The sequence below is a fragment of the Pipistrellus kuhlii genome, unplaced genomic scaffold (genome assembly GCF_014108245.1).
Source record: "Pipistrellus kuhlii isolate mPipKuh1 unplaced genomic scaffold, mPipKuh1.p scaffold_m20_p_10, whole genome shotgun sequence".
Taxonomy (NCBI): Eukaryota; Metazoa; Chordata; class Mammalia; order Chiroptera; family Vespertilionidae; genus Pipistrellus; species Pipistrellus kuhlii.
Genome location: NW_023425405.1, coordinates 46,285,982 through 46,308,785, shown reverse-complemented (window position 1 = coordinate 46,308,785; position 22,804 = coordinate 46,285,982). Strand labels below are relative to the sequence as shown.

Below are 22,804 nucleotides of genomic sequence, written 5' to 3'. Positions count from 1 at the left end.
CCTGGGACCTTTCAGTCCGCAGGCTGACGCTCTATTCACTGAGCCAAACCAGTTTAGGCATAATCGCTGTACTTTTAAGCTCCCTCATCTTGTCTGGTTAGCTTTGAATTACTTTTAGTACAAAAATTGAAAGTTCTTCACATGGCCTTTAAGACCTGTCATGATCTGGTTCAAGATTACCTCAGTGGGAAATCTCAATCATCACATAGTATTTGCCTATTTTCTTTGTGTTCTCACCCTTCTGGTCTTCTTTTCACATCTTCAAACTACTCTCCCCTCCCTCCCCACTTCTGCCTCGGGGCCTTTGTGGATGTTATTTCTGCTGCTGAAAGGGTTCTTCTTGCTTTCTTCTAACTCCTACTCATAACTCAAACAGTAGCTTCCATGTAATTTAAACTGGACTGATTCATAAAGACTTCCTTGATCTTCTAGATGAGGTCAGGTCTGAGGTCTGCTGATATTTGCTCAATTTCTCTTTGTGGTTTTTCTCTTAAAGGCTGCCTGAAAGTGGAAGATCATTTGCAATGATCTAAAACGCCATGGGCTCAGTGGTGGAAGATTCAATCTGTCTTCTGTAAAGTTCTGCAGATGAACTAACTGCCTCTGAATATGAGATAAAGCTATTTGTTCATTCACATTCTACTCTACCCTTTTTTTTTTCTGCTTCATTGAGTGTCATAATCTTTTAATCTCGGTTAATTAAAAATTATGAGCATGAATAAAAGAAAACTATGCTATCAAATTTCAAAAATGTGTTTGTGATATTATTTTATTACTATTAAAAGGTAAAGTGAATGGAGGGGAAGGCCTTAATTTGGAATTAGCCAACTAGGGATAAAGTTCTAGCTTCACCATTTGTTGATACAGGGCTTGGTTTGCCCCTTCCTGCAGTCACTCCTTTCTACCCTCCCTCCCTCACTTTGAACCTTACATCTACAAAACAAAAGGAATAATGAGAATATTGATTAATCAGAATGATCCCGAATGTTCCCTGCAACAATAAAAGTATTCATGAAAATAATTTCGTTTTCACACTCTGCAAGTATTATCTACTATTGTAGAATATCTGTTAAGCTGATTGGACCCTTCATATTACTATTAATCTGACAGGAAGAAAGGGTCTGTTTAAAAGCCTGTCTTAGAAATACGACCACAGTAATGTAATATAACTGTGTCTTTTCTGGAGAAAATATGAAACTAAACCAAAATCAAACTTTCTTTCCCCATAACTAAAACATATTCTATTTGTGTTGTGTGGTTCAATAAACTGGACTATTATAAATTCTAACTTAAGTCCCTTCCTCTAAACTTACTTGGGAAACATGAGAGTAGATTTCAAAGATGTTCGATGCGAATATCAGGCTCCTTGTATGGGCAGTAGTTTTGGATTCTATCTCAGAGTAGGAAGAACAGACAATGAGAAAATAACGAAACTGTCTTGAGAGTCTCTGAATTAGAAGGAAGTAACTTCTGAAAAGTAGAACTAAATCTGAACCCGCTGTTAAGCTGTAGAGGACAGCAAGGGTGAGCCTTCGGGCTGTCAGGGACGCCTAGTTCAGAATGTCCACTCCACACATAAACACAGGAGATAAACGTGAAGAGGAGGAAATGCTGCTTCATCTGACACCTCCTTTCCAGAGCCCTTGACACTTGGAGAAGCTGCTTTGGGGCAAAGTGCTCAAAAACAGCATGTCCAAGTTGAGAACAGTAGTTTCAAGGTTGTCAGCAAAACGAAAGCAGAAAGAAGAGAGAGAGAGAGAGAGGGAGAGAAGGGGGAGAGGGGCATATAATAACAACTGAGCTTGAGCATGAATGGTGTAAATTAGTGAACTTCTACTAGCTATAATACTTTCAGTCACTATAATTGTCTATATAGAGATTTGAAAATATGAAAAATAGTTCTTAGGCTGTTCAGTTTTAAAAGTAGGCTATGTTCATTAAGAAAACAGTTGTTAAAAATTATTCATAGAAAATAAACTAGGAGGACATCTTTTTAAATATTAATACTAAAAGTCCTGGGCAGTGAGACAGAGAAATGTGAAGGTGGGAAGATAATACATCAGACCAACTCATGTGCAGTGGGCCAGGTGAAGAGCTGAGGCTGACATGATGTGTAAGGCCAGCGAAACCTCAGAGCACACAGCACCACAGACCCTAGGCCCCCACTCTGAACTCCAAAGGGACCACACTAAGCTATCACATGGAAAGATTCTTACAATTGCATTTAACACATGTCTATCATACAATTTTATTATACTACTTGTTGGTTTTCCATGGTTTCAATAACACTTCCTTTGCATACACCATGGCTTCAGTGGAAGTGTCTCCTCAACGTACTTGATCAGAGCAACAGTTGAAGAAAATTCCCTTGCTGACTGAAGTCTCCTGTCCTGTTTCTCCCTCAGAAACTTTTCTGGCCTTTCATTCCACAGTTTTCTATAACATAAAGCTTATATTTTATATAATACAGCAGGCTCTACACAAAATTAAACTATAATTTGAGGTATATATTTACCCATCCATTCAATATATAGTGCGTGAGCTAGGAACCTGGTGAAATAATGAAAATCCTTGGTCTCTCCCCTCAGAGTGGACAGTCTAGAAGGAGCTTTGCCCTAGCTGGTTTAGCTCAGTGGATAGAGCATTGGCCTGTAAACTGAAAAGTCTCAGGTTCAATTCCTGGTCAAGGGCACATGCCCAGGTTGTGGCTTGATCCCTAGTAGAGGGCATGCAGGAGGCAGCCAATCAATGATTCTCTCTCATCATTGATGTTTCTGTCTCTCTCTCTCCCTCTCCCTTCTTCTCTGAAATCAATAAAAATATATTTTTAAAAAAAAAGAAATTAAAGGAGCTTTGAAGAAGGAAGATTAAGTTTTCCTGGAAATAGAGGGGGGATCTTAAACAGAAGAAAATGTTTGAGCTTTTTTATTTTTTCAACAAATATTAGTTGAGCCACTCTTTTAAACTGAAAATCACAGTAGTAAGTGCAAAAAGTATTGTAAAAGACAGGGTAAGCGTTTAAGTCAAGGACAGCTGCTTTATATCAGGGGTCAGGAAAAGCTTCTGTGGGGAAGTGTCATATAATCTGTGATCTTAGGGATAAATATGAGTTAATAAGGAGATAAGCATTTTCTATGGAGTGGAAAGAGCTTGTGTAGAGATCTTTTGTGGAAGATTCAAGGATGATTAGTTTCTTGGCTGATAAAGAAGAGGATTTGAATGATCTTTTGAAGCAGAAGTAAGCAATCGAAATGACAGACATGCCAACTTCCTGAATCTCACACAAGCAACATGCAAAGATGCAAACTCCTTGTACAACAAACCAAAGAGGCTGAATTTTTTCCAACCTTGCTTGAGGTGCCAATAAAAATTCTGAGAAAGTACATGATTTCACAAGTGAGTTCGAAAGAATTATGCTAATGAAGCATTCTCAAGCATTATATAATTTTAATACAATAGTAAGTGAATAAAGTAAAATATTTGTATAGCTAAACTATGTCTACATAAAAGTAAGAATAAATACAAAGAAATCTTGGGAAAATTTCAACTTAACATTCTCCTTCATAATATATTCAATTAAAAGTAAGAGTTTGATAATACTGATGGCTCAACTCAATATTCTGTTCGTTATAGGATTTATAATTACTAATTTATAATTAGGCAGTGCAAAGTTTCTTTACAGGTTAGCATGATGTAAATATTGTCTCATACTAGATTCTTTCAGAACGATGAAAAACCACCCACAACTTTTACTTAGTAAAGACTATTAGGAATATAACAATCCTGTCCCCCACCTCCCTCAACCCAAATTCTTAAAACTCTGCTTTCGCTTGATACATTCTTAAACCCATTTCCATTTGCACACAGGAAAAATACAATAAACTGTATACCATAAAATCTCCTATCCAAAGGACCAGACTTTATGCACAAAGAAGCACAGAGATGTCCCCCTGAAGAGACAGCTATTTTATCTGAACGTTATTTAAGTCAGTATGACTCATTGTTTAGCCTAGTTATTGCATTTGGCTTCAAAACAAAGAAACAAGTTTGGGGAAACGTAGAGGACAGTGGAAACATGTTCATTTTACTTTCAACATACTCCTCAGTTGCTCAAGGCAGAAGCCCCCTTTTGTCCTTTTCCCTTGCATCTCTCACCCCTGGCATCGTCTACAATGCAAGGTCAGTGACTCAGTGCTCAGCAGCTGGAGCGGAGATTTAAACAGAGTCACTGGGAGTGTGCCTCCACAGAGTATGAAAGCCACCCTTTGATCCTTTTCAGAAGCAGCACAAAGGCTCCAACCATGTTTTCTGCAGCTTTGAAAAGCCCAAGACTTGTCATATATACAATGGCTTTGAATGTATATGCAAGACATTTCTCTTCTCTTTATCCTGGTTGGGAAACCATTCGCTTCCAAATCTCACGTGATGGTGTTTTCAGATGGAGTGGCTGCAGCTACACTCAGTCTTTCCAAAGAGAAGACCAGTGTTTCACTTTTCTGCTCTTGCTCTGGAAACATAATATTTATCATTCCTGCGTGCACTTCAAGGAGAATATGAACTCAAAGCTTATTTATTTTACAAAATGCGACGGCCTCCATGAGGTTAGCATGTGCCAGGACTGTCTCTAATTTTTCAGGGTAACAGTAAGACCTGCTGGTGGAAATATAACACACTTAAAAGAGGAAGTGACAAGCTACTAGAAACCAAAGTTTGACCTGAGTATTAATAGCTCCCAGTTGCCTTTTTACCGTGGAAGGAAGTTTCATTCCACTGATTTATAGCCATTTTTAATCCCTGCATCTCAAAAAGCAGAACATATTTTATTAGGCAAAACGACAGGTGTAGATAGTTGGGATGGTGTTATTTGAGGATTTCATGTTACACAATTCAAGTGACTTAGCAAGATTAAGCCAAACAAGCCACTTTATGCCCTAAAACTAGCAGAGTGGATAACAGCTTTCTAGTTAGGCATTAGCTTTTCACTACTCGTCATCAAAGAGACTTGGAAGTTGTACTTCTTTAACTCGAAAACTTTGCAAGCTTTCTTACTCATACTACTAAGTATAACAATAGCCAAGATTGTCTATTAATATCCAAATAAAAATAAATTTAAGTTAGTACAATTAAAGCCCCCAAATAATTTTAACCTAAGCCATACAGATAATTAAAATGAAATTCATTTTTTTTTAACCTAATGAATTTTTGTGGGAGAAAGGCTGTTGTTTGCAGACAGAGATTTATGCTCAAATCTGGGCACTACCTTTAGCTATGTGGCTGTAGGCAAGTTACTTAAAATTATGAGTGCATAAGAGCCCCCTCTTGAATGATAGAAATAATAATACCTTCCTCATGGCACAATTATGTGAATTAAAGAGAAAATACTTGTGAAACACCTGGAGAATAGTAGCTTTCACTCCTAATTGTTCGTCTTCATGCCACGACAGGAGTTTTGTTTTAAACAGGATATTTGTGTATAGTCATAGCTTTGGGGCATTACTCTGCAGTTGTTTTCTGAGCTAACCCTGCTAACGTTGGTTGAAATAATGTCTAATTTGTAATGAAATGCAACCTATGTGCCAATAAAAACTTACAAATGTTCTAAAATACTAGCAAACATTATTTTTTAATTCACACACAAAAGTACATATTGTTTAAAAACTGCAACTGTCCTTAATCTTTATCCGGTCTACCTCTCTTAAATTAATACTTACACTTCTCAATGATTATTAAGAATATATAGTACCTATCCATTTACTACATTAAATAATAAATTGACCTCCACAGCTTTCTGCTTTAAGAATAAGAGAAAACTGCAGATGGATCTTGGGTAACTTTCCCAAGTTTGGGATGTAAATCTGGGTCACCCAAAGTCCATGCCCTCAGCCCTTTGTGGAGCAAGAGAATGCATTCAGCTGCAGGACTTGTTCTCCCTCATCTTTTCCTGAGTATAACAGTTGTTTTAACATTTTAACACACATGAGAATTGCGAATTTCTTATTTAAAATAAAAGTTTCTAGGAATAAGAATAAGTTCCATCCAGAGGTGCTTAGTACTCAAAGGGTCTTCTCAAATCTCTCTATTGAACACCCCAAACTTGTTACAGTACCGGCGCAGTTGCCAAAGAGATTAATCTACATTGCCTCCAAATTGGAGATAGTATCTTCTCTCTCATGGGTTTAGTCTTAGGTGAACTACGTTAACAAATAAAAGCAGAGCAGTTACAGGCATATCATATCACTTAGAATACATTAGCAGTTGACATTATTCCTGAGTTCAAAAGACAATAGTAGCCCTACCCAGGTTGGCCCAGTGGATAGGGCGTGGGCCTGCGGTCTGAAGGGTCGCAGATTTGATTCCAGTCAAGAGGCATGTATCTTGGTTGCAGGCTCCTTCCAGCCTGGGCCCTGGTCAAGACTTGTTCTTTTACATCAGTGTTTCTCCCTGACTTTCCCCTCTTTCATCCACTCTCCCCCCCCCCCCCAAAAAAAAAAAATCAATGGAAAAATATCCTCAAATAAGGATTAACAACAACAAAAAGTGAAACCCACAGTTTTCCAGGGAAGATATGGTATGTTCAATATAATAACACAACACAGTATACGATAACTGCTCTTAAAGAGAAGCACAGAATGGCATTGGCGTCCAACATCTAACCTGTAAGACAGGAAAGTATTCTCAATTCCTCCCTCAGAGCCAATCAATCCGTTGCTGAATCTTGCTGCTTTACCTCTAACATGTTTCTCAAATGTGTCATTTTTTATCCACCTAAATTATCACTCTTTTATTCTTGACACTTGTCATCTCTGACTGGATAATTGCATGAGACAGATAACTGCCTTCAGCCTCCTCCTTTGTTCTAACACTCATGGAATGTTGAATAAATGTGGGCTCAAGTGGGCACTCTGTGTGCTGGGTCCGGGGAGGCAAAGATGCTGATCCTACCCTGCAAGACAAGCGGGATTCTCCCATCAGCTTTAGACTTCCACCTGAGGCAACCACCAGCCAAAGGCTCAGCATGGACAATGTCTTTTACACACAGGACATGTGTCACACTTTCAATCTATGTGGTGAATTCCTATTTGCTACCCTGATAGTTTCCTGCTTGTTAGAAGCCATGGGGCACTTTAAAAATTAACAAATGTTATGGCCTTTCTTTTTTTTCAAAAATCTTATTTATGATCATAATCTTAAAATGCTTATGCAACTTCAGGGTGTCACTGATACTCTAGGATTCATGCAAGTATCCCTCTCTATTCGATAAGCAGGGTTCATGCACTCAGGTTATAAACGTCTCAACTAAAGGGGAAAGTCCATGCCTACAAGGATGTCAAGCCATGCCATTCATGGCCTGGCCCCTACTTGCCTCCTCAGCCCCAACACCTGGTATTTCCACCTTTATCTTTATGCTCCTGTAGTACAGATACCTGTAATGTCTTAAGAAAAAACCTTAGTACCTCATTCTTCTCAGCTATAATCACACTAGTCATCATTGCCTTACCTGCCTTGTTAATTTTTACGTTTGTTTTCTAAGTTTTTGTTGTTGTTAGTCCTCATCCCAAAATATTTTTCATTGATTTTTATAGAGAAAGTGGAAGAGAAGGAGGAGAAGGTAGGGAGGGAAAGAAGGAGAAAGAGAGGGAGGGAGGGGAGGGACATTGCTGTGAGGGAGACACAGTGTTTGGTTGCCTCCTGCACATGCCCCACCCGGGGCTGAGGATCAAGCCTATAACCCTTCTGTGAATGGGCCAACACTAGTCATTGAGCAACGATAGCGAGAGCCTTTTCCGTGTTTTTAATGCTTAACAAACACTATCCTTTCTGTAAAGTCTTTCCCAACTTTCAGCTTCTCCTATGAGAAATGAGAATAAGGACTTACCTTTATTAATTTACTTGCACATAAGATGTGTTTTAATTATATATATATATATATATATATATATATATATATATATATATAAAATCTTTGCACTATGAGGTTTATATTTCTATTTATAAACACAAATAGTTATGTTTCTTATTTATATTTCTTTAAAAGTGTATTTTTTCATTTTAGAAACACGGAAAATACTTTAGAGGCTCTGGAAGACTGTACCTGTGCAATGAAAATTGTTTAAGCTGATGGACAAAATCTACAATTTTCAATCCCATTGGGAGAAGACAAAGGGAGAATAGAAGAGACTTGTTTTTTCTTTTCCAAAAGAAGTAAGAGCAAATTCACTTGGCATTCTCACTGTGCTTGTGGAGCACTTAGGACAATGAATGGTGTAATTAGTCAGGAAGACTTCCAATACTGAGCAATCTATACATAGCTTACTGAGGGGGCAGGCATGAGAGCCACTGTGCCTACAAACAGCAAGGTGGCATTGTGAAAAGCATTTACTAGACAGAGTCAGTAGCAGAAATATAACAACAATCCTGTTCCTGTAACCAGCTTTTTACTCTTGGCCATATAGTCCCACATAGCCTCAATTTTTACATCTGTAAGTAAAAGATTTGAACTAAATAATAAGATAATTTCTAGTATTTTTTTTCTCCAACTTTAAATTTTTATAAAACACCCTTTTACTCTTACCTCAAATAAACTGCGTTCTTCAAATTTTATCTATACTACTAGCACATACCGGCGTGTTAAATCAAGCAATTAAAATTATTATTAGATAACTTTACTACCTTCATGTCTCCATACCCTGGACAAAGAATGGCATTCAAGGTCAGGTGGTGGACTGCTGCAAAATATTTCTCTTAATAAATTTAGGGGCAGGGGGAGATATTTTCCTTTAGAAAAGTTTAACACAACTTCTTAATCCCATAGGGTTTTTTTTAATTTTTATTTTTATGTTTTTATTCTTCAAAGAATTTCTACCCTTCCAATTCCTCTATTAAGAATATTTAGAAAACATAGGTAAAATAATCCAAGTCCAAAACTTGCTTCAAATCCACATTCTTTCTCATCACCCTCACCTTTATCTTAATTTGTATTTCTTGCTCATGTATAACTTATGCAGCCTATGTATTTTATAGAAAGTAGTAGTCATTGTCATTCCATGTTTTCTTTTCATTTTCAACCCATGACAGATCCACTTAGGATCTTTTGTTGAAGAATCTAGATTAAGGAATTGTCTCTTTCTACTCTGGAATCCCTCTCTCTTTCTTTCTCTTTTTAAAAACAGATACACACACAAAAACATGTTTTTATTTATTTTAGAGAGAAAATGAGAGGAAGAGACAGATAGAAACATCAATGAAGAGAATAATCCATCAGCTGCCTCCTGCACACTTCACATTGGGGACTGAGCCTGCATCCAAGCTATATGCCTTGACCAGAAATTGAACTGTGATCTCCTGGTTCATAGGCCAACATTCAACCACTAAGCCATGTCAGCCAGGCAGGAATCCCTCTCTTTTACATGGGGAGAGAATGAGATCACCCATAATCCCACTTCAGCATCCTTCCCTTATCATGTTTCACAGCACTTATCTTAACATAAGAGATTTTACTGCCTCTTTAATCTAGCTTTTGAATGTCATGCAAAATGTAATTTTGCAGCTAAGTTTCTAAATTTAGCCTTAAGTATGTCTACCTAATTCCACCACAAGTGGATAATTGCTTAATCTTCTGCATTTACTGCTCTGAATAAAAAATAATATAAGATGATTTAGCCTTCATTTTATATAATTTGTAAACAGCTCTTCCACCTAGAGTTTAAAACCAGAGGAGAAATAGCAAGACTAAGTTTTAGCAATGGTGGCAATTAAGAACTTTTGATGCCTTTGCTGAATGGATATATAAAAAGAAAAAATTAACATTGCTGACAGAGTACTTTCCCCTGATTTTAACGCCACAATGTACATTTTTCAAAGTGATAGACTATGTTAGTTATGGTCTCTACTTTTTATTATGTATAATAAAAATCCATATGAATAAAAATACATTTTATTAAAGTAGGGTGCTATTGAATAGAGAATTTTTTAATAACAGTTTTATAAAGAAAAAGAAAACAAACTATTGGTGACTATACAGAGTAGCAGACACTCTTAATCTCAATTGGTACAAATATAAATTTGTATTTTGTTTCTGGGAGGCTTATCTGTTATAGATTGAAAAACTATACAACAAACCTCATAGAGAATGATATAAGAGATTATTTTATGGCCTCTGGGCAAGTAAAGCTTTCTTAAATTGGGGAAACATATAAACTGTAAAGAAGAGAATAATGAATTGAAATACATTAAAATTTGGAATTTACACTTATACATCATTATTAAATGTGTAAAAAAGCAAGCCAAGTAATAGTAGATTCATAAACTCATATAATCTATACGAGGTTGATATCCAGAATGAAAAAAACAACAACTAGAAATCAATCCGAAATATGTAAAATAAAATAAAAATGGCAATATCTTAAAATAATTATTCTAGATGACATCCAAATAACCAACAAATAGATGAAAATGTGTTCAAAATCATTAAGAATTTGGAGACTACAAATTAAAATTAAAATGAGATACCACCAGACTGCCTAAATTTGTTTTAATAAAAAATTTAAAAAGATGGTTATTTCCAGTATTAGGCAAGGATATAGAGCAACTGGAATTTTCACATACTGCTAAAATATATATTAAATATATATATATTTTAGAAAATAATTTGGCTTTTATCTACTTATTTTGAACATATGTGTGTTATATTACCCAGCAACTCAATTTCTAGGTATATATAAAAATTCACATACAAGAATAGTCATAGAAGCTTTATTCATTATAGCCCCAAACTGGGGATTACACATTTGTCTGTCAACAATATGTGTAATTGGTAAACACATTATATTTTCCTACAACGCCTACTACTCAGCAATTAAAAAGAATAAACTACTTTTATTTATAGCAATGCCATTGAATCTCTCAAACAAAATAGAAGTCAGAAAAAAATAAAATATACTATACAATTGCATTTATATAAAGTTCAAAATCAAGCAAAATTAATCTATTGTGTTAGGAGGCAGGACACTGGTTACATTCAAGGAGAAAAGAGAGGATGGTCATTGAGAGGGGCAAAGGGGACCTACACATATATGTTTAACCTGGATGAAAATATGACCTCTTTGTGCTAACTTGTGTGAGAGTCATTCATGCAGAAGATTTTTGCACTTTTTTCGTATCTATGTTTGCTTTGTTAAAAATTATATTTTAAGAAGGGGTATTTATATCTGTATATGTGTAGTTTCTGAATTGGAGTATTTTAACTTCCTTGTAGCTATAACAAATTACTACGCCAAGGTTTAAGCCAAAGTTTGTGGCTTGAACACAACAGAAATTTATTCTCTCACAGATTTGGAAGCCAGAAGTCCAAAATCAGTATCTCTGGGCTGAAATTGAGGTGTTGACAGGACCACACTTCCTCTGGATGTTCTAGAGAGAATCTGTTCTTCGCCTATTCCTCTGAGGCTATTAACATTCCTTGGCTTAAAACCACCTCGCTCCAGTCTATCTCTCTGTGGTCCCATTGCCTTCCCTTGCTCTTCTGTGTCAACATTTTCTGTCTCTATCCTTTAAGCGATTTGTGATTGCATTTAGAGCTCACCTGGATAGCACAGGAGATTCTCCTGATCTCAAGAGCTTAAATTTATCCATGTAAGTGAAGTCAATTTTGGCATAGAAAGTAACATTCATGAGTTCCAGGGATTAGGATGTGCATGTCTAGAAGCCATTATACAACCTACCATGCACAGTGTCATTGACAGTAACCACTTTGAGTTCAGAAAGGAGAACAATAACTGAGCACCAGAGTCAGCTGTGAAGGCCTCATGGAGCAGGACTTTTGGAAAAAGTGCATTTACAGGTCATGGCATCTGCACATGTAGAGAAGAACAGGCACTCATAGTCCAAGATGGCCCCAAAGGATGCCAAGCAATAAAGAAGAAAAAAATTCAATTGCATTCCCTACTAGTAAAAACAAATGGAACTGTACCTAAAATATGGTACCTGTTCATGAAAATCGAGACTATTAATTTTAGCTGTACTTACTGATCAGTTTAAGTTATAGAAGTAAAATATAAATTATACAAGTAATATGAGAAACACATGATTAAAAGGTGAAAATTATTAACAATACTGAGGCTGCTGAAGCAAACAGACTGGCAGAGTGTTGCTGGAGATGAAGCACTAAAGCGAGACTCAGACACAATTTGTTGGAAGCAGAAGAGCCCCTTTATTGTGTTTCCCAGCTGGGTCTCTGGGAATAATCCCCGTGGAGTCAAGATACTCTGATGAGCCTGTGCCTCCATTATGGCTGTGTTATTGTAACACGTGCAGCTTAGTCCCTGACCTTGTCAAGGTCACTGGTTTGAAATGCACGTCTATCCCTTGGAGCAGTTGCTAAGTGTCACTTGTGATTCATAAATCTCTTCAAAAGAAAAGAAGATTCCATCCTGATGTTCTTTCAAAGGAAATGAAATAATTCCATTGTCATAATCTCCATAGTAAAAACTCAGATTATCAAATAAAAACGATTATTTTGCTCTAATACAATATGATTATAAACTAGACATCAAAATGATCCTGAAACACAGGGTTGCATGTTTTAAGTGAGAGATTAATTTAAAAAAAAAAATTCTTTTAAATCTAAAAAATCATATGCTCTCCCAAAAAAGTTATCAAAGAAAACAATAGAAATCCTTTCCAAAGGTTCCCATCTGTCCTTCTTTGCTTGAAGTGAACTGTAGAGTGGATTCTACATGAACTTGCTTGAGAAGGAGTTTAGAAATTGACATGGTGAGCTTAGACTTACTATTTCTTTAATGATCATGCTTTGAAACAATCTTCCCATGCCACCCATTTTTTTTGGGGGGGGGGGGTGCGGCTATTAAATGAACATCTCGGATTCCTCCCATTTGAAAGGTCACAGCCTTCAACTGGAGTGAGTTCTAAGGTCCCGCTGTTGGGCCGGAAAGGAACCTCTTAGTTGTCAGATCTTGGGTTTGGGGTGACTAAGGTGATCAAGAGTCACCTATGGTTTTTCAATAGTTTAATTTCAATACAGGTGGACTGATGCTTGTCAGCTGAATACTCATTGTATTCACTGGTGGCCATCTGTGCTCTTTACAGTTTTATGGAGAGAATGTTTACCCAACAACTAAACCCAGTTACTTTATGGCTAATTCATAGCCTAGTATTTGTCAAAAATAATATCCGCGTGTGTTTTCTACCAACATTATTTTCTGTTTTGGCTTTTTTCCCTCATTCTAGTGGTTTGAAATTTTTGAAATGTTGGACCCACTGACAGAACAACATTGTTTACATTTAGGTAGAGGACAAGACACAACCAGATCTTTGAGAACAGACATTTTGAGCGCATTCAGGATGCCCATGCTTCACCACTGTCCCTTGTGTTACTGCTCGGGGCATGCGTTTTTAGATCTTTCTATCAATTCTGTGTCTTTAATTGGAATGATAATAGACAAGAAATATAATAATCTTCTATTTATAAGTAACATTTCTCTGAGCCCTTTATATAATCTTCATAATAGTCCAAATTATTACCTATAATGACCCATTTTTGAGTGTGAAAAGCGGAGCTAGCAATAGTTACTTCAGAACTAGCATCAACGGGGACTGTCCTTGGCAAAAGCAGACGGTTGGCTACCATACATGGGAGAGTTATTTTTATCTTTATACAGTTGAGAAAAGTGTGGCAGAGATGTTTAAATAACATGCCCACATTCACAGCATCCACTAAGTGGCAGAAGCAGGCCTGGCTCCCTGGAGAGTCTAACTCCAGAGTCTTTGATCCTAATCACAGGCCTGGATGACTATAGTAGAATCAACAGGATGAAAACTCCAGGGACCTGAGAGCTACAAGAGGAGGTGGCGATGTTAACAGTCAACCTTCTTTGAAACAGGCAGTCTCAGAGCAGTGTGAGCTGGGGCCATAACACTGCCTCCCACTCCTGAGTTTACATGTCATTTCACCATGAGGCTCTTTTAAAAAATAAACTTCTCTCAGTCACACATGTTATGTTGTAACTAGACTTGGCGCATATTTAGCTGTCTCGTGATCATGTATTTATATGAAAGATAAGCTCTTATGATGTTAAGAGGGTTGCTTCTTAAAGGGGGTTGCTTCTTGCTTCTTAAAGAGATATTTTGATTCAATGTGTTCAAATTACACAGTTAATAACAGTCTAACATAAATTAGCAAGGGAAGTTTAATTAAGTACTGTTTACCAATTTTTAAAGTCTGAAAATTGTTATTATTTCTTGAAGGGCTCTCTGTGAATGTGCAGCTGAAAACTCACTGTTCTTCCCGTTTCCTGAAGGTGTCAGGACAACAGTGGATTTGACAGGTAATCTGCACTTAAAGGATTCCCCCTTGAAGGCTGTAGTTTTGGACATTTACTGTTTTCTGTCCATTCAGAAGCATGTCTACTTCTTTTTAAAATATATATATTTTATTGATTTCAGAACGAGGAAGAGAGAGGGAGAGAGAGAGAGAAACAAAAAGGGTGAGAGAGAATCATGTACAGGCTGACCCCTGCACGCTCCACATTGGTGGCCAAGCCCACAGCCTGGCCATGTGCCCTGACCAGGAATAGAACCAGGATCCCCTAATTCATAGGTCGGCACTCAACCACGAAGGCCATGCCAGTTGGGCATGTCTACTTCTGATACATAATAATGCATCCACACTCAAACAAAATGGTAGCGTGAACAGGAATGAACCACAAACTAACAAAGTTGTCACCTGGAAAGAACAAGGATTAGTAAGAGCAGGGAAGGGTGGCACCGCCACGATACACTGCTCTCAAAGTAACAGTCCACCCCAACCAGGAACTTTCCGAGGACACAAATCCCTGCAATGGTGCGGAAAAGGAGGTCAGGAAAGGAAATCGTGTCAATACAAACTATGTAGTTCAAGCTTAGAGTTTAAGGATCAATAACCACAGCAGTATTGTGGATAGAAATTCTTTTCTGGGAAAAATGTTATAAATAGTGTCTTGTATCTTACTGACACTGGTGTTACTAGGGAGAACGCATTCACTTCCTCATTCATCTGTCCAGTGGAAGGAGCGAGAACTGAGAATAAAGCAGACCAGATTATTGATGTGGCTTGTGGTCCTTACTGGAAAGAACAAGAGAATATGCAGCCCTGCCAAGGCATCAAGTGCAGCAGAAATTCAAGGTGTTGGTAACCTCCATGGTGATTCCATTTGCCTCCCCTATACTTTGGAATGAAAATTACGGCCCTTGAGATTGAGCTTGAAGCAAAAATCAACATTAGCCCCATCCTCCCTTTCCTCCCCTCTTCCTTCCTCTTATTTCATTCTAACAACCACATGCCACTGGATAATGGGTCAGGAGGAGGAGTCATTGAGGCCCTAACCTCACAAATGTTATCATCAATAGATGTAAAAAAGAAAAAAGTCTCTCTTCACCTCCATCTATGCCTTTCATTAAATTACAATAATTCCTGAATTTAATCAATTTTTTTCTCTTTTGCCTTCTTACATATGTATAGGTTTTCTTTGAATTAGAGTAAAATTTCTGACTTCCAAGAATACATAAGTGCTTCAAATGGTGCAAGCTTTGATGTCAGTGATAATTGGGGGGGAGAGGGGGAGGGCAGGCACAGTGGTCCTTTATGGAAGGAGATTTCAATTTTCAGGACATGCACTTGTGCCATATTTTTTAAAAAACAATAAATTATTCAACAAAATAAAAATATCATAAATGTTCAGCAGTTAAAAGAAAGAGAAGGAAAGGGCATGAAACACCAAAACAAGATAGATAGATAGATAGATAGAGATAGAGATGATAAAGATAGAGATAGAGATAGAGATAGAGATAGAGATAGAGATAGAGAGGGAGAGATGTGTGAGAGAGAGAGAGAGAGAGAGAGAGAGAGAGAGAGAGAGAGAAAGAGAGAGAGAGAAAGAAAGGGAAAGAGAAGGAGGGAGAGAGAGAGAAATAGCTAAGTATCATGATTCATTGCTAAATTAGCCAGGACATCTCAGAATTGCTTATCACTAGATAAAATATTTGTTTATGGTATATAAAATTTTGGTTTAAAAGATATATGAAAATAAAGATTAACAACCTGATTGATATAAAGAGTTGTCTTTTCACCCAAGAATATGTCATAAAAAATAAAATAATATATTTATTAGAATTTAAATATATCAAAAATATATTTGATAGATGGCCAGTTCTTGCTTTTCTCTAGACCCATGACCACTTGACAGTAATATAGAAGAAAATATTTTAATCAGATCAATTACAGCTTAGGTCAGCATGAAAAACATGTAGAGGAAATAAAAATTATTTGCTGACTAAGCAAATAGGATATTTACCAGCACAAACATCTCTACCAGCTAAATGTTACAAGTGTCTTGGTTGCATGACATGCTTGTTAATAGCTTATTATTAAATTTGATGTTTCTAAATATGACCAAAGATATTCTACATTCACCAAGGATAAAAATGACTCAAACAGCTGGATAATATTTTCCTTCTCCTCTAAAACGTTCATAATATGCAGATATTAAACTCTGATATGTGGACTTCGGTTGTGTTGCCTAAGATGTTGCCTTAAATTTCACCTTACCTTTTTTTAATATATATTTTATTGATTTTTACAGAGAGGAAGAGAGAGGGATAGAGAGTTAGAAACATCGATGAGAGAGAATCATCGATCAGCTATCTCTTGCACATCCCCCTGGAGATGTGCCTGCAACCAAGGTACATGCCCTTGACCGGAATCGAACCAGGGACCTTTCAGTCCGCAGGCTGACGCTCTATCCACTTAGCCAAACAGGTTTCAGCTCACTTTACTTTTTAATGCATGTAAAGGACACAAACACACAGCATTGACACATTAAAAATGCTATTTAGGCATTTGCTACCCTAGCTGGTGTAAGCTCCCAAATCTCTCTGTATGTGAGAAAGGCTTTCAGGTGAGTCTTACAAGATTATGTATCCTGGACCCACCACGTCTTTGGGTGGAGCTCAAGATGTATATTGTAAATAAGTCTTCCAGACAATCCTGAAGCTCAGGCAGATTGGAGACCCAGGAGCAAAGACACTTGCCTGTAGGGCTCCACCTTGTTTAATGGATGACCCTAGCCTAGACCTCAGAAGAAAATGTTCAGTTATAGATGTACAGATCTATCCTAAGCCAACAAACCTCTGTGAACAATGTACAGCAAACTAGAGCACTGCCCTTAAGATAGCTGGAGATTAGAGATTTATGTTGTGAGTTCATAATACCATGGGATTTTGAAGAAATAATTCCAGTGCCTATTTTCACAGATAAGGAAAATGTTAAATAAATCATAGCAAAAATATTTATATTTACAAATCACACATACTGAGAGTACACAAAATAGAAAATTTTTTAAAAAAAATGCTTGAGATAAATAGAAAAGGTTCAATTATATCAGGTTGAGCTGCTCGAGTTCATGAAGCTGCTAAGTGTTGACCAGAGACCATCCTTCTTACATCCTCTCACACAGCTCTGGAATGTTTAATCAGATCAAATGCATGCTAGCCCAGACTGGGTCCAGTTTTAAATAGGACCCGTATGGTTAGAGGTAACTCTCCATTGCCTTTTCCATTTATTTTAGGACCCTTAGTTTGGGGAGGAAACAAAGTTTTCTACTCCAACTCGAACTTACACATAAATGAACCCTAAACATGCAGAACTGAATGGTTATGTGCACCTTACTTAGAGCTACATTATTTGTCCCCCTCACTGCAACATTCAGACTTTAAAAGAAATTTGGACTGTTCAGGCTTTTTTTCTCTTTTCATTTTTCATCATTTGAAATTTCTGCCTAAAATTCTCTTCTGAAACAGGCATTGAGTACATTTTAGTTTGTTCCAAGAGAAATAAACAGTGGTGAAAACTCAAGAAAATTCCTTTTTTTTTTTAATTTTTTGCATGTGAAAGAGAGAATATTTATTTTAACTATATAGAGGAAGCATTATAACAGTTTTCACATACTCATTTCGATACTTTTCCCCCCTTTAACCACAGGAATCATTTCCTTTGCTGTTTAGAACAAGTATATTGCTAAATCATGGTATGCCCGACAAAGAGTTTTGAGTTGTTTTGGAAAAACACCCAGCATACTCCCAGGAAGGACATCTGATCTTCTGCTCTATGATTTCCAAGTTAATCCTAGAGATTTACATCAAGCCTCAGTTGGGTTCAGTAAGCTCACAAATGCTTAAAGAGCCTAAGTCAGGGTACCAACTAGTCCTCTCAATCATGGCTAACAGAGTGCATGAACAGAATCTCATATGTTAAAAGCGAAGAAGCAGGAGGGAGATTTAAATCTGATTTACAGCTGATATGATTTTAGGTGTGTATGTTTTTTTTTCTATGTTAACAATTACACAGGGCATACGTTTTGAAACTCAACACCCTACTATTGCCACAGTATGTTGACAGTCTTAGTTCCACTGGCTGGTAAGCTCCTCTCTGAGAGGAGGCATGAGGCCTTATTTGGTGATGAGAGCTTGTCTTCCAGCTCAGTGGCTGGTACAGAAAAATGGTTCTAAACCGAAACTTTGAAATCTTCAACACCTGTCACATATGCTGTGCGATAGGAGTCCTTTTGTAATCTGTCAAACAATTTAAATTTTAAATAATCTGTTTTCAAGAATGTCTCATCGACTGAGCTACAAACTTGATTTAAATTTGAGAAACAATATTTCAATGAAGAGGTAGAACATATAAAAGTCTGCGTATGTGACACCTACTTAGCTTTAATCCAAATAAGCCTTACTTCCTCTGAAATAAGCTGTTAGTTAAATGTATGCCTAGTAAAGGCATACAGACCAATCCTTTTATGCCATATTCCATCCAGCAATAATACTATTTCCTAGGAGAAATTAATTAATGTGTAGTTCTTAGTTGAATAAAGTTAAGATTAGGACTACGGTCCAGCAACTTAAGTATATAATAATAAGTTTTAAAAAAGATTATGAGCCCAGCCAGCATGGCTGTGGTTTAGTGTCTACCTATGAACCAGGAGGTCATGGTTCAATTTCCAGTCAAGGTACATGCCTGGGTTGCAGGCTCCATTCCCAGAGTGATGTTTCTATCTCTCTCTCCCTCTCCCTTTCTCTCTGAAATCAATAAAAATAAATAAATGAAAAATATTTTAAAAGATTATGAATCCTTCCTGATGGTCAACTATTTTTTGCTTTCTTCATTAAGATTTTGGGGCTATCTGACCACTCTTATTACTTCCCCCAAATACTTTTCCATTTGTATGATAGCTGCTTCTCAGAGTGAAACACCATCATGTTTCTGCCCACATGAGCTCGGACATACAATAAATCTAACTGTGCCCTATGAAATACCGCTGCACATGGCCCAGAAAACCAACTGAACACAGCAAAACCTACAGATAGCCTGAGCTCAGCCCAACAACGTGGTTGGAATAATGGCGTTATTCTGTTTCCACTTGATAGTATTAAAATAATCTCAGACAAGGAGCAAAATGTAAGATTAATTGACAGAAACCCAGAATGGGGGGTTTGAGATCCAAAGCTGCAGAGGTCAAGGGCCCTTGGTCATTATTCTTCCAGCAGTGGCAGCCCCAGAACTGGCCAGTACATTCAATCACAGGGGATAAACAGTGAGGAGGAGGCCACCCACGCAAATCTTTGCTTGCTTGCTTTCTTGCTGGCTTGCTTCTTTGCATAGAATAGCATGAAGGCACGTGTTGCTGGCTTTGAAACATTCTGTTTGGCGGAGACCCACTGCTTGGTTAGTGCTCCTGCTTCCCTAGGTACCTTTGAAGCATACTTTTGCATATCTTCTTTAATTGATGTTTGTTTACTTAGTGTCAGAAATGTGACACAGTTTTATGTGTGACTTTAAATCAAAGGCATTGGAATGGAATAATATGGATTTTCACTTAATTAACAAAGACCTTTATCCAGATGACAAAACACAAGAAAATGAGAACATACTAATATAAGCATTCCTTTGTCATTTTATTTTCTGACAATAGTATTATATATTATGACTACAGGGCACATTTAAAAAGTTATTTTTTTATTATATTCAGAAAAACTCTGATTTTTAAATCTATTCATCTATCCACTGCTCCTAACAATAGGAATGACTATCCTTAAAAAATTGTACACTACTATATATACCTTTCCAAAGGATATTGCTTCCAGATAAGTTAGTTCTTAAAACTGTGTAAATATATTAGAAAAATGCAGTCATTTCTGATAATGTAATTTACAATTAAACTTGTCACTGAATAGCATGATGACACATATTTTCTTGCAATGGTTTTCAATATTATAGGCTTGCTTTGAGTAGCCATTAAAATACCTAAACTTAAGAAGTTACTGCATTTTATGGCCACTTTACTTTAAAAAAAAAAAAAAAAGTATTCGTAGTATTTGAGCCACTATATCAAGTCAAATATATACTGAGCCAGAATTCAGCTCTGTTCAGACAAATGAAATAGTTATAACATTAAATGCTCAAAGCCCTTAGTGAGATGACCTCAAAATTCAAAAATCTATAACTACTATTGAAATAACAGTATTCATTCTTTCAAAGAATAATATTGAGTGTATATTTCTTGCCAAGCACTAGGCTTTGAGAATACAACGTTGAATTAAACACCATTCCTCTCCCTGGAGTTGTTATTCAATGTTTACTTTAATGTTGCAAAGGTTATTATATTGTTACTGAAGTAATCTTCAGTTATCTAGTGATTAGAGAAAATATCATGAGAGATCGGATATAATGTAAGAGAATAAAAATAATAATAAAAACAAAAACCACCACTAATACATAATAGCCTCCAAAGTATTTAGCCAGATAAGATAGTTTTTATCCCCATAGATTCATATAGATGTAGATGGTTCTTAAATCTATCACTCTAGATTCTACTTGTCTCCTGAGCTTTAAAAATGTCTTCTGAAATGCCTACTAAATATCTCTTTCTGATTTTGTAAGTGTAACTTCAATTCTGTCTATGTTGGTCAGAACCCATTATCTTAACTTCAAACCTGGTCTTTGCCTTGTTTGCCTTCTGCTGATAAAGGTGTTGTGATTTCCCGACACTATGAATCAACATTTCATTCCTTCTCCTTGTGTCCCCAGCTCTCACCATGTTCTTTCTTTTGGATGTGATCCTACACATCACAGATTGACTAGTTCTTTTTATCATCTGAATATTGAAATGATTCCTCAATCTTAAGACATGATTTTTTAAAATCTTACATTTTTTTTTTAAAGCGACACATGTCTGTAGTTCCATGTGACCTGTAGGCAGCAATCTGTGGCTTGCAGAATAGAAAGCGCTGCACTTCTCTCTTCCATGGAAGATAAAACAAAGGGCAGATTCGAGGCAGCACCAGAAGCAGCAACCACCCCTCCCTTTTCGAAGTTCCACACTTATATTTAAAAATAGGACTTTCATTATTAATACACATATTCATTAGTAATATTTTTGTAACCAGCTAATGACTATATACTTTCTTTTCTCTGGAAGCAAAGGTTATTCATGAAATTTATATGATGACGTATGTCAAAACACTGGGAGAAATCCCACAAGTAGCAGAGTGCAGGATTCCAGTTAGTGTCTGTGTGGTTCTCTAGCCTGCTATTGTGGCTCTACCCAGTGTCATAAAAGGAACTGGGGCAAACAACCATCAACATTTGAAAAACAATTTATCTGTAAATCAGCAATTGCCTAGATTTCAACTTGCTTTGTTAACACAAAAGCTGTATTATAACCCTAAAATACACATTTAAAATTAGATAGATCAGAAAAGATTATTTATTATTCCTCAAACTCAAGCTGAATGTATATTTAGATCATAAAATGCCTTGTGGATATTAATGGAATGACTTCTGAGTAACTACAGTTTTAACTACAATGAGAACAGTGGAGATTTTTCAAAAGGGTATTTTATATAAAATCCTGATATTACACTGAGTGCAATTTTTAGTAACTTGAATGAATGAACTAGCATGATCCCTCTCCCCCGCATACACACAGATTTGGTAGTGCTGTAAATAATCACATATGAATTTAATGTTCACAATGAACTATAATCCGCTAACAAAGTGATAATAAAAGTGTGTATTTTAGCAGCAATGAAAATTAGCGTCTCATTACAAGACTAGCAGAGATTGCTATATATATATAAACGCACTTATTCAGATGTTGTAGTCTATTCCATAGGTGCATTTTTAAATGTGAAAAGCACATATTTTTTCTGTTTTCACTTTTAATATTTATAGCCTCATAAAAACTCTCAAAAAAGTAAAAATTTCCAGTGCATGATGTTTATCTACATAGCCTCACTCCCATTTCTACAATCTTCTCCCTCTCCTTTGCAAACCCCACACCAGAACCCTCCCATCAGGGTTGCATTTTACTGACTAGTGTTCTCCGTGCCAGGCACTGGGGCAGGAGAAAAGTGAATCAGAGGAGCCACGAGCACTTCAACTACTTTTTGATTAATATGTTTTCCTCCTGTTGGTATTGAGAATTATAGGATTTATTGCTCAATGTATTATCTCCTTCCCCAAACCAGCATCTCCTTTTCCTGAGAGCACCATTCATTTAATAGCATCTTATCAGTTTCTGGAATTCAGAATTCACTAGCACCCATGACCCCTTAGTCCCGCATTCCTCAAACCAAAACAGCTTTAGAGTCCTATGTGTTCTAATTCTCATCTTTAACTCTAGTTTAAGATCCCTCTCCTTCCCAGCTTCTTTCTTAGATTGTACTCTATTTTCTTACCAATCTTTCTTTGCCT

At 36.7% G+C, this 22,804-nt stretch overlaps 1 protein-coding gene across 5 annotated transcripts in view; it reads right to left on the bottom strand.

Annotated features, from left to right (window-relative positions):
• Nucleotides 1-22,804, bottom strand: part of SEMA3C (semaphorin 3C) — a 146,875-nt gene that overhangs the window by 79,243 nt on the left and 44,828 nt on the right. The window contains exon 1 of one of the 5 annotated variants that reach the window (XM_036429589.1): nucleotides 11,721-11,744. The exons of the other annotated variants lie outside the window; for them this stretch is intronic. The gene's annotated coding sequence lies outside the window, so the exon portion shown is untranslated. Of the gene's footprint in view, nucleotides 1-11,720; nucleotides 11,745-22,804 lie in introns of those variants that run through there. 5 annotated transcript variants of the gene reach the window in all.